We start from the raw sequence: 12,091 nt of genomic DNA on the forward strand, positions 1-12,091 counted from the left end.
TACTGAAAGTATCAAAATGTTTGAAATTATAAATGCCTGTCTCTCGGAAACCTTGTATGATGGGGGAAAATCGATATCATACTTGAATTCAGGAGAAAAAATACTATCAGAATCACATATTTTTCTTTCCAAGACAAAAAAAATTATTTTTCGTTCTCCTGTGTTATTAATAACACATATATTATTTTGCATTTTGTAATAGTTTACTTAGTAATGAATCATTGTTATTAAATATTATCTAAAATAACATGATGTATAGTAAGCAACACTCAGAAGTGGTGCCTGTATTTTATCATAAGATATTAGCAGTTAACTTGTCTAATACTTCACATAGTGTATGTGATTTATTAAATATTTATTTCACATTTCAGTTTTATGATGTAAACCTTCCTACATTTATCGTATCCAGTTCACTGCTTGTAGTAAGAATAGAGGTCAGAAATTCATGTACACAAATTACAATACTTTTTTTTTTAATGACTGGTGTAATAAGAGTAAGTACTATAGAGAACTGCTAAAGTAAAATACATTATGGTCTAACTATGCAGTTAGACTATCAACTTTTTTTTATAATCAGATCATAAAGTATTTTACACCAGATAAATATTTTATTAATTATATCCATTTAATAGTATTAATATTTTAATTAATCTTTATTACATTCTTGCATTTGTGCAAGAATTAAAAGAATGCAATTGCATTCTTTTAATTTTATATAATTAAGAGTATTGGAAATATTACATTTTTAACTTTATAATTATCTAAAACTGTTTTGAAAGTAAAATATTTTATTTATTTTACAAATTATAATTTAGTAAATATAAATTTTTAAATAATGTCATTTATACCAGTAGTAATAGCATAATTTTTCAGTTTTTTTTTTTAGAAATTTTAAATTATGGCTGTGCTTTTGTTAGAAAATTTTTTCGGCTTAATTTCCTCTGTGCTATTTGTGAAAATATTGCCAATTATAACTTTTTTTGTTTTGGTATTATATATATATATATATTTTATATTACATATGAAATATAAACCACCAAAACACAATAATTAGATAAGTTAAACTTACCATATTAATTTCCAATTGGTTTTTGCAGTGTCCTACATCTTCAGTTGGTATTAAATTATATATCTATTACATTAAAACATATTCTTTTTATAATTTATCATTTATTCGAAGGTATGTTTTCTATTTTGAATGACATTGTGAGCATATATGTAAATTTTGCTGTACAGTACTAGAATCAAAATGATATGTACATTTATAGTTATCTGTCAAAATTTCACAATAGAAAACAGTATAATTTTGTAAAATGACAAATTATTAAAAGAATACGTTTTAATTAATAAATGTAGAATTTAATATCAACTGAAGATGCAGGATCCTGCGAAAACCAGTTATTGGAAATGAACTTATTAAAGTTATTGTAAATTTAACTTATTATTGTATTTTGGTGGTTTATATTTCATATATTAAAAATATATGTATACACACAACACACAGTAAATGCCCACACCCTGTATAAATATATATTGATTACTTCATCTAATTATATCTTTTTATAAGTAATAATTTCCAGAGAATGTGAAAAAACAACCTTTATATATCCTTAGGACATTGTATCATTATTTGTTTGATTTTTATCTATAAATTGTGCTTTATTAAAGTTATTTGTGAAATAGAACTATTCAGTTTATTAAAATTTATTTTCATGTTGTATCTCCATAAATAGCTGCTGATAATGCGAAATATTTGACAAGTGTTCTTTGCTATAATATAAAGATAAGAAGGAGGAAACCTTTTGTTTCATTCTCTTCTTTGATGTTTTATTTTTTAAATTATTTCACTTTTTTCCTGAATAACTGCATAATGCTTGTATAACATTTCTGGTGGTTTTTTTTATAAAGTTTTAATCCATCTCTGCATTTATTAATAAGCAAAATTATTTAAAAATACAATTGACATAATATTCTGTTTCTATTATAAAATATTGATGCAAGCAAATAATAATTATTAGTTTTAACATAATTGATTCTTTGCGCACTTATATCTATCTATAAACTATTAGGATTTAGGTGCAAATTAAGTAAAAGCACTACTTACCTGAAAATCTTAAAATGTCTTTTCTATATATAATTTGGGGTAAATTTACATTAAAAACCATTATGCATGGTAGTAATGCATTTTGTGAGGACCTAAAAGGAATTCTTCTCATTTAAAATAAAGTAGTGATTTTTTTATTAATAAAGTAATCTATAAGAAATCTAAACTTTCATATTTAAGTTGTGCTAAACTTTAGCCAATAGACTCTTCCTAATAGCATCCAAAATGTCACCACAATTACCTTGGGATATTCTATGAAAAATATAATGAAATTTATCAAGTAATTCATTGATATTCACATCATAAATCAATCAAATGTCAGTTAAGGTAATTCCACTCACAATGTAGTTAAGCAGTTCATCTTTTTATTTTGGTAGCCCTACAAAACTATTTGAACTTCAGCAAGATGTATTTTCATTTGTCAATATTTAAGGTGCACAACATTCTGTATCCAAGTTTCTTCATTAAAATTTTGTTAATGCAAAACGTTTAGTAATCTAAACTGAAAGTATCTATTTTCATAATTTTTTTAACAAATCATTTGTGATCACAGACTTGTCAGTATTCTTTAACATGACTACACATCCTGCTATCTCAAAACAAAGTCATTTTCAAACTTAACCTTCATTCCATAAACATCACAAATTTTTTCATAGATTTTAATAACAGACTTGTTTTTACCATAGAAAACAAATTACTAATCTAGCCTCACACTCATAGAACTATTTATTTTTTTAGCCCTAATTTCAATTAAAGTGAAAGAGTGTAATGATAATACAGTAAATTCTACTTATACATAAACCAAACCAGCAGCAGAAATTATGATTGCTTAAGACGTACATTTGTTGCTGATTTATACTTTGAAAACAGAAAAAGCTTGTGTAATATGTTTATTTGTATCAGTATTTATCTGTAGTCAACAGTAGTCCAATCATATTAATATCAGTTGCTTTGTATAACCGAATTGATACAAAGCCTTTGTATACAAAGCAACTGATATTAATATGATTGGACTACTGTTGACTACAGATAAATACTGATACAAATAAACATATTACACAAGCTTTTTCTGTTTTCAAAGTATAAATCAGCAACAAATGTACGTCTTAAGCAATCATAATTTCTGCTGCTGGTTTGGTTATTTCTGTATAAGTAGAATTTATTGTATTATCATTACACTCTTTCACTTTTATTGAAATTTTGAGTGAATAATACAAATTATATTTCCAATTTATTAGGTCAGAAAATGACTTATGCACGCACTTCTGCCACACTATAATATGTTCTTGTTATATTGGTTACCTTTTACTTTCTGCAGCAACTATTATTTAGAAATCAGAAATGTTAAAACTCGATAACAATAAGTAAACTTGTATTTTTAAATTTTGTTTTATATTTATTTGACTTAATTTAAAAATGAATAATCTACAAAATACTATTACTCTAATAAGAAAATTTTTATTACAAATTAAAAAAGAGTCATGTTTAGACAAAAATACAGTGTTGACACTCGCTCTTTCTATTTCTGACATTTTGATGTATACCTCTAAATAAGCAGTAGGAGATGAGACATTGCTCCTCAAGTAGCAAATAATCTTTGTTTACAACAATAAAATTTTAATTTTATGTGTAATGTTGTATAGTCACATTTATCATTACAAATTACTATTATAGACTTATTATTTAGTCAGTCCAATGTTACTATCATACCTTATTTATTGTATCTTTAATTAATGAATTTCAATTACAAGTAATTTATGAACCATGTTTGGTACATTCCATAACATTTCTAAAAACTTCTAAATGTTTAATGATATTAAAAATACTTGAAAGTAATGAATTAAATGTAAATAAACTTCGTTTTTATATCTCTTGTATCAGTACCAAATAACATTGTGTGGAGACTAATAAATACAAACTTCAAATATTTCCTAATGCAGATGACAGTTTTTTTAAATTACAAGCATTTCAAACAGTATTAATAAATATAGATTACAATAATCAAAGATTATGTAATACTATTTGAAAATAGCCAAACACTGCAGTGATAATAGCAGAATTTATAGATTATAGCAGACTATAGAATTATAGCAGAATTATAGAAAATAGCAGTGCTGACATTCCAAGCAGAATAAAGTAAGAGTTTTATGTCATAATTAATAGAGAATGTTCCATGACAAGAACTTATGAAATAATTTAAAGAAAAGCACCTAAGAAAGACATTTCAATGTAACTGACTAGTGTTTTTAAGCAATTATTTTTATTGTTGTAAATGTTTTGTCATATTTTTATTGCTTTTTTTGTATATGTAATATTTATTATAGGAATAGTAATGCTGCCTGTATAATAATTATGTTTTTCTTGACAAGTTATGTATTTCCTGCTGCAGAGCAGCCTTTGTACATTTATATAAAAAACAGAGTGAATAAATAAATTAATATAATTCACTTTCTTTGAATTTTTAAAAGTTTGAATGTAGCAGTTTTCCAATTTTATCATGTAACAAATTTATTTCATAGTGTCATCAAGTGTATTATCTAGTAAAATTTTAGTCAATAGTTAATTTTATTTTTATTGACATTATTGAATTATGTGTAAAGTTGCCTGTGACGGTTCCGTTGCAATTCGGTTCAGGCTTTAGCACAGTTGTTGTGAGCAGTGCACTTGCTCAGGACTAAGTAACTATTTCTTGTGAAATAAAATACTCTAGTTCAATCAATCGGTCTGTATGATTTTTTTTTATTTTCTGTAATTTATAAATATTGTTTGTATACAAGTATCAAGTAATGTTTTGTATTCAAGTATCTTATGTGAACTGTGTGTTACTAGTGATAAGTAATTGCTGATAGACTTCATTTTGAAGGTGTTTTGGAACCAACAGAGTTCTCAAATCTGTAATCTATTTATTGCTATTATATGAAAGTAGTTTTCATATATTTAAACTGTTCCTTGATATCTTTGAAATGAGATAAAAATTTAATTTAATCTTTGCTGTAATGTTTTTGAAACATTTAACTGCTCTTAGATAAAATACTAATTATTAATTAATTGCTAACATCAACTTTTAAAGTGGTATATTTCTTCCCAAATTGATTTATTATTTATTTATTGAAAGTTTTTTTATTATTATAGCATTTAAAAAAAAAATTATATCATGATAACTTATAAATAATGTTAAATATATTTATAATACTAAATCACATGCAAAGGTGGCACCTTATACATAAATATAGCAACTTATGCATAAGTCCTGTATGGTCTTAATTTAAATTTGTCTTTCTCTTCATGATTTTATTTAACTTCTTAGGTCTTATTAAGTTCTTATTTAGATAAAAAAATGTTTGAATTAAAATTTTTTCCCAAAGAATATTATAATGTAAGTTACAGAGCTTGTAAAGGTACATAATGAAGAAAGGTTTATCAAGAAGTAATCTTTTTATGAATCTAAATTATAACATTTTATTGGGTCTCTAACTAATATATGTGAAACACTTTTTGCTCATTAAGCAAGAACATTCTAATCTGCAAATTAACATCCATAATCTTCCTGCTTTTTCTTAAAAAAATAGAAAGCAATTAATTGCATTCTCTAACTGCATCTCAACTCTGCATAGAGTTGACATTGTTGAATTAATTAAAAACATTTGGGTAGGAGTCATCAGGGCATTCCCAAAACATTATTCTAAATTTTCCTTGTTTAGTTAACATGAATGTGTAATCAGTATTTTTTCCAAAGGTTGTTCTGTTTTCACTTAAATACTGTGGCTGTAATAGTATCATTTAGCGTTATTTTTTTTTCTAATACAGTAGAGTATGTTTTTACTGTTTCTCAGTCTGTTTATATCAGAATATTTTCTATTTGTTTTTTTTTTTCATTGTAGGAATGTATTTGCACTATACACATTGAACACAACCTAACAAACATCACATTAATCCCAATCTTACACTTCTTAATCTCCAGAATCTTTATTACTCATCTTTTGGAGGACTCCCACTTATATCCTGAGCACATGCTATGAAATTTTCCAAACATTCTCTGAATACAGAGATTTAAATTATTAACTAAATAATTTTAAACAGCCATATGTGAAATTAATTATTCGTAAACCACTCCAAAGCAGTAATTGTGCATTTTGCCTATTATTCTGACTTGGAAGAATTCTTAATTATGTGCCCATTAAGGGTAATATGCATAGAAATAGTGTTGAACTGTCTTCGCTTGTGTTCAGTGTTAATATAATACTTTTCTTGTTAAGTGCCATTAGAATTAAGATATAGAATCACAAGTTTCTAGTAGTAAGAAAAAAAATTTAAGATGTATTACATAAAGCATTAGCTTATTGTTTGAAATGTGTAAGTAAAGTGAATTCTTTCTTTATTTTTAAAAATGAAGAATTTGTATTTTTTTTTAAATTGTTTGCAAGTTTCTTGAATTTTTTTAATTAATTAAAATAAAAATGCAATAAACACATGCTTTGTTTTGTTTATGTGGTTAGAGAAATACATAAATAATTTTTAAAAATGAAAAGATTTTTATTGTTTGGTGTGGTAGTTGTTTTCTTGATCATTTGCCATAAATTTTAACTGCCTTGATAACTTGATATGAATAAATTGTTTAGTACAGGAATTGATTAAAGAAATTTTAGATTATTCAAACTAATTAAATTGAAAAATACAGAGAGAGAAACTGATTTACTTCCGTAGCATCAGCATAATATGAATTTAGAGGAAAAGAATTATTTTATATTTCAGTATTGTGTCAAATTTGTATCTGACAAAAGAAAAACTTTTTAATTTTTTATAGTTCTGATTTATTAATAAGTCTGAACAGGAAATTGTATTTTTTGTTGTCAAATAATTGGTTATAACCAATCTTTAAATGTCATCATCTTTTTCTTGATGGATCTGTCTTGCAACAGGTTTCAACTGGACAGTTTTTTCCATAGATCCTGAGCGTCTTTTCATTTGCCAGTAGCTTCTTTCCTTTCTTATGTTCATTGTTATTACTATCTTCTATCCTTTCCTCATTTTCCTTCTATTTTCTCTTCAAGTATTATAAACTGTATACAGTCACTTCTCAGAATCCATGATGCCTTCCTTTCCTTTCCTACTCTTCTTAGTACATCATTTTTCACTTTCACTTCATCTTATTTTCTATGTTATCCTCCATAGCCACATCTTAAAACTTTCTAAATATTTTTCTTCTTTCTTTTTTACTGCCTATATCTCATATCCATACAACACCGCACTCCACACAAAGCATTTGAAAAATCTCATTCTCAATGCTACTGGTTATTTTCTTTACAGTTAATATTCCTTTCACCTTCTCAAATGCTCATTTTTCCATCACAGTTCTGCATGTTATTTCTTCTGTACAGCTTCCATTCTTTTTTTACTAAACTGCCTAGATACCTACACAATTTCTGTCCTATTACTTCTCCATTCAATACTAATTTAACTTTTACTTTTAAACATAGAGACTCAAAAATTCGCTGTTGTAGACAAATCCACTTTTATGTAATTTATTTACTAATGCTTTAATTTGTAAAATCTGTACTAATAATATTTTTCTATTCTAATTAAATTACTTTTTTCAATCCATAATCCTAAACAAAAGCAAAGCATTCATTAGTGGATGATTTTTCATCATGTGCTTTATGTATCATGGAAATAGATGCATTAAACTATAAACAGCCAAATTTTAAAAATGAGTTTTTAATGTTATGTTCTTTTTACTCCAAATAACACCTTAAAAATAATTTTAAAAATCCTCTTTAAATTTTTATGTTTTTTAAATTTTTTAAAAAAGTTTCAAGTGGAGATCGTGGCATGTATGGTGAAAAAAGATTATATGTCAGATAAAGTTGTTTATCGCTTTCACAAATACAACAAAACAGCTATTTACAAAGAAATTGTATGATAAAGCATTGAATATGAAAAGGTCTTTATGCCTATTACTGCCATTCCTGGAAGCACTCAACATGTAGACCAACATCGCATTTTGAGCTTTGCTTTATGACGTTTGACTTGCAGATCCTGCATTTTTGTTTGCTACCAGCTATTCTTTCAATAAAGTGGCCTATTGAATCAGATTGTGCAGTGTCCAACGCTCTTTTCTTCTAAGGTTTTGGCAGAGTTGGTCTTCCATTGTTTCATGGGTTCAAAAGAGTACTCATAGCGAGGTAAGTTCTGACAATAATCCTCTTGAAGTTGGGAAGTGGGATCCCATTACCTGCCGAGCAGTAAAATATATGTGCATTGACTGTCATGTCTTTGAGGTTAGTGAAGAATGGAAAGTACCTTCTTTTCTCTCTTATTTTTATTCTGTATTTGTTTTTTGAACCAGTCCATCTGATCAATTCCTCCCATCCACTTATTGTAGGTTGTGATGCATTTAGGCTGAGAAACTTTGAGTTTCTCTTTTCCTAGTTTTAACCATCAACTAATGGTTGCCTTTGGTTCCAGTGCTTTGTGATTAGATAAAACATTTATGTTGTTACCTTCTAAGATAAAAAAAAAAATAATCAATTTTTGTTATCAAACTAACAGTCATATGTTCCTCAAAACTTTTTGTTCATTTCCTTGTTGAGTATCTTCATATGTTGATTCTAACAGTTCCACTTGCACAGATATTTTTTTCTGTCAGCCATTTCATCAGATTAAACCTATAAAGAAATAGTAAAAAAAAAAACCATGATTTTCTGGAGTTACAGCTACATTTACTTTGCTCAGAACAGATGAGCCGATAGAAGTCAGTTCACCATCAGATGTGCCTGTCTTTTTGCCCTCATACAGTTCAGCATGAAAACAGTAACCAGTTTCACCATAACAAAGCAACCAAGTTTAGAATCCGAACTTGATAGACTTCTCATAGATGAATTGCTTCAGGAAGTGGTCGCCAAAGTAGCAAACCATTTGTTCATCAATGATTAGGTGTTTTGAAAATATACCAAATTTTACATAGTTTTCATTCAACATGACAAAAAGTGGTTGTATTTTATATGATCTCTTTGATCCATCAAAATTATCAGTGAAGAGCAAATTGCTCTTTATTTTCAAATATTCCTTGAAAAACATTTTCTTACACAGTCAATTGAAATTTCATTCTTACTCCACTACAGTTGTTCTTGAGGTAGAAAGAGCTATAACCAGTAAATAAAAGAAATTGTTAAAATTTTCAGATATTCATTGGAAAAATAAAGGAATTTCTGTTGTTCTTTGTAATGTAAATTATACTCTGCTATACAATATGCTCACAAATAGCATTGTCAAAGAGTGTCTTAAAAACCTCTACAGAATGTTTATCTTTTATGGTTTCTTCTATATCAGAAGAAGATTAAACTAAAACTAGGATCTGACTGGATCCAGTTTGATAGGTTTTTCTTCTCATTATTTTTGTAGGCTAATCTTAATTTTGTCTTTTTGGTTTCTCTTTGCTAAAAATTCCTGGGTATTGGTCGTCTACAGTATAATCATGGGGCAGTTTTGTGTTTTTGGAAGGTATTTCATTTGAGGTGTATTCTTCAGTTTTAGAATCTAGAATCCATTTTACACAAGTTAAATACATCATTTGTCACTTCAGGATTTGTTTCTACTATATTGCAATGTAGCTGTAATTTCCCAGAAACATCTTGACCTAGAGTATCTTCAATAATGTTTCCATCTATTTCTCCTAAATCAAACTGTTCATTGAACAGTACAATACATCAAAACATTCAGTTGCAACCACTCTACATGTACAGTAAAGTAACCTGAAAACTGGTAATTGAAAAAGTATCTATCCTACATATCTGTCATTGATTCATTCAAAACCAAACTATAATATAAGGATCAATCTGAACACACAACATTTATAAATCAACATAATCACAAATAACCAATGAATGACTGCAAGCAGCCGTTTGTAGCAAACAAGTCAGTGCTGCCAATCCACTTTGTGTAAAAAAAATCCCCAAATGGATTCATGGCATCTAATGGATTAATGAGAAATGAAAAAATATATTTCTCATTAAATTAGTACATTGTAATAAACGTTTATTGATTTTTATAACAATAATCTTTCTGCATTATATTATTTGTATTTATATAAATTTTCACATCAGAGAAGAAAAAAAATATGGTGTAAATCAGAATTTTGATATTTTATTTTTTACAACCTTTTCTCACAAAGATATACGTAATGGAGACCCGTAATTCTGTTTAGCACCAGAAAATATGTTTGTCATATATCTTTAATTTTTAATTCAATTAATTTGTTAATAATTTCTCTACATAGCTTCCTTCATCGAGTCTTAAGAAAACTTGAAAATCTTTAAAGTCTTTAACAGAGATCGTAAAAGTTTTTTTTTTTAATAACAATGTTTAATATGTTGTGCTAATTTTACTTTTTTATTTCTATCTCAAGTTTATTTTTGGAAGCTTATACTCTTGGAAAGGATGTGGAAAACAATGATGAAATGGTAAATACCACCATTAGAATAGGTTATTTTTCTGAGCCTCCAACCGAAATAAATTATTAAAAAATGTAATTTTTTTTTTTTTTTTTGTATCTGAACTCAGTGTAAAATATTGACAAAAAATGCTCAAGTTTATAATGCACACCTTAATAGTTAATGCATTTACTTTAATATTGTTCTTTCTCAGTTTTGATTTTATAGTTCTATTTCAGTTATTTTTTCAATATTTTATGACATGTTTTATGTTAATGTTACATTTTATATATTGTTTTATATATTATTATTGTAAATCTTTTTATAAATTTCTAAATAAACTATATTGTTTTTGCTTTATTTACCCATTCTGAGTGAATTATTATCATAAATATGTCATACATGTATATTAGATTAGTTGTATGTTTATGAGGTAGTACTTTAAACAGAATATTATCCATCTTAATAAATTTTAACTTTAGTAATATATAAACCATTACTTAGGTAAACAATTATGTTATTACTTAGGTAAACAATTATGTTTATTCTACTTTTGTTCATTTTAAATTAAGAAGAAACATGAAAGCATCTAAATATTACAACATAACTCTCCTTCAAGAGTTTTTGAAAGAAAATTGTTTAATGGGTTATAATTTTTTTATATATTTGGAATTTTTTTAATAATATCTGCACTGTAGTCTATTAAATTATTATCTGTATGTGTAATTTCATAAACCAATTTGTTGTCATAGGAATTTTAAGAAACCCTGTTTGATCTATCTTAGTGATTAACCCATCATTTTGAAGTTATTACATGTGGAAAAACAGATTTCATGAACAATATAATCTTTCCAAGAAATTGAGTTTAAATTTATGTTCACTAAGAACTTATGTCGGTAAAGTAACAACATAAAGTTTTAAAAAGTACTTTAATCACTTGAATCTAATTAGCAGTCAGAATTATTTGAATAAAACTACTACTGATCTATTGTTTCAATTCGTAATGTTAAACAGCTTTGTAGAGAGCTAAGGCCCTGCTAGAAAAGAAATAGTTTAAAACACCGATTTTCATTTACAGAAACTGTGATGATATGATCTAGCCACTTTTAATGATTGACCTATCATTTTGAAACATATGACACCAGAATGATGGGTAGATATTATTGAATTATTATTTCATTATGAATGTAATTTTTTCACAAAAAGATCATACATTGAACTGCTATTTCATCAGCTAATGTGCACACATTCAGGAAAGCACGTATTAACGTGCTTGGTGAAAGATGTACTGCATTGGTAGTTTTATAGGGTTTACCTACACTATACAAATATACCACAAAATATACCCTTACGCAACATTCCACACTATTTCTTCTTACACATACACTCGATGATGTTGCAACACCTTACAAAACACAACTGTAACTCAAGGTGGAAACTATTGGCCGATGGGTGGATGGCTCTACATAGTGAGCCTTGAACAATGTCCTCTGGACACCTGGGTGAACACAGTTGTATTTAGCTTTAACTCCAGTACACATTCAGTCTGCTGGAGTGA

At 26.9% G+C, this 12,091-nt stretch overlaps 1 protein-coding gene across 1 annotated transcript in view; it reads left to right on the top strand.

Annotated features, from left to right (window-relative positions):
- Positions 1–644, top strand: part of Pld (Phospholipase D) — a 133,128-nt gene extending 132,484 nt beyond the window's left edge. The window contains exon 25 of the mRNA XM_075358452.1: positions 372–644. The gene's annotated coding sequence lies outside the window, so the exon portion shown is untranslated. The remainder of the gene's footprint in view (positions 1–371) is intronic.
- Positions 645–12,091: the final 11,447 nt, after the last annotated feature.

This window comes from Lycorma delicatula, chromosome 2, assembly GCF_047948215.1.
Source record: "Lycorma delicatula isolate Av1 chromosome 2, ASM4794821v1, whole genome shotgun sequence".
NCBI lineage: Eukaryota > Metazoa > Arthropoda > Insecta > Hemiptera > Fulgoridae > Lycorma > Lycorma delicatula.